We start from the raw sequence: 1,679 nt of genomic DNA, 5'->3' as shown, positions 1-1,679 counted from the left end.
TGGCATGACAGTGCATCCTGGCTGGTCTTGGATCAGTTCCACACCTTCTCTCTCACCCTCTAGCTCTCTCTCTCTCTCTCTCCTCTTCCACTCTCTCTCTCTCTCCCTCTTTCTCTCTCTCTCTCTCTCTCTCTCTCTACTCTTCTACTCTCTCCCTCCCTCCCTCCCTCTCACCCACTCACTCACTCCCTCTCTCGCTCCCTGTCCCCCTCCTCCACACGCACACACAAATGCGTGTGCTCACACACACACACAAACACTCTCTCTTTCTCAATTTATCCTCCTCCTCACCTCCTCTCCGTCTCAGAGAGGGAGCACAGGGAGTCATTCTTCAGTATGAATTCCCCCACACCTTGTAATAGCTGTCAGAACTCTCTCTGACAACTCATTTAATTGCTTATCTTTCCATTGTATGGGCAGAGCTTTAAGGTGATGGGGAGAGAAAGGAGAGAGAGAAACAGAGAGAAAAGGTGGGCAAAGAGGGTACAGGTAAAAAAAATATATGGAGAAACGAAGGGGCTGGGTTCTGAGAAAAGTAACGAATTGGGTAGGCCAAGGAGTACAGGTTCTGTTGGCCCAAGAAATAACAAAATATCACAAYAATATACTATCAAGCTTCACACAGAAATATTCTTTAGAAAATGATGGACAAAAATATTGAACTTTCCAAGCAAACATTAAAACGGTACTGTAATTAACGTGTCGCACCATTAATATGCGAAGTGAAGGTGGTGAATTAATGATGTTGGTTGGTGGGAGGAGTGCGTGGGTGATGCTTCACATTGTTCACGCTGCCGGTTTGCTACTCTGTAATTGCTATAAGTGGTGTCATTAGCGCTCCATTGAGCTCCACGGAATGTAGGATCACACTTTATCCTATAGTTTGTTTCAGGAACACCCCGCGAAGAGAGTAGTTGGTTGAAGACAGTAGTGAAATTTAAGAGTGGTTACATTTCTCCTGTTCCATGTCTTAGCTGTTTACCAAAAAAGTGGCAGGATAACAACTTTATTCTTATTTGAATCCCATATTTCCCCTAATATCTAAACCGTGACTTTTAGTATCTTCTAGCACATAGACTACTGTCAGGGCGAGGAACTTACTGTAACCTTAAGGTCTAAAATAGCAAGCTTACCTTTTAACATAATGTGATAAAGCAGTATCAGCTCCTTGTTGAATTGACATGTCCTTCTACGTTTTAAAAACATGTTGTCTATGTTCAGATGTTGTTGGGATGTACTGCTGAGCCTCAATCTTTCGCTGCAGGCGTTTTCTCCCAGGTCCTCCTCATGCTACTCCCAAGGAAGGGGAGAGGTGGGGAGAGAGTTCCCAGTGTGCTGGGAGTGTGTGTGTTGCGCGCATATGAGTGTATGTTTGTTCACGTGTTCGCATATGCCTGTGTGTGTGGTTCAGAACTAGGCAGTAAGGAAAGCAAACAGCCTTAATCAGAGCACAGCAGCACAACCCGGCGCTCCAGCAGGCCCAAAGCACACTGAGCGGTGCACCCTGGGATTGCTAGATGTTCCATGGGAGATAGTACTCCGGGACCATGCAGCGATGCAGCGACCGTGGACAACTGATAAATGTATGCGCGGCAGCTTTTTTTCTCTCTCTCTCTCTCTCTCTCTCTCTCTCTCTCTCTCTCTCTCTCTCTCTCTCTCTCTCTCTCTCTCTCTCTCTC

This window comes from Salvelinus sp. IW2-2015, linkage group LG28 (assembly GCF_002910315.2).
Source record: "Salvelinus sp. IW2-2015 linkage group LG28, ASM291031v2, whole genome shotgun sequence".
Classification (NCBI taxonomy): domain Eukaryota; kingdom Metazoa; phylum Chordata; class Actinopteri; order Salmoniformes; family Salmonidae; genus Salvelinus; species Salvelinus sp. IW2-2015.
This window is presented reverse-complemented; position numbering follows the sequence as displayed.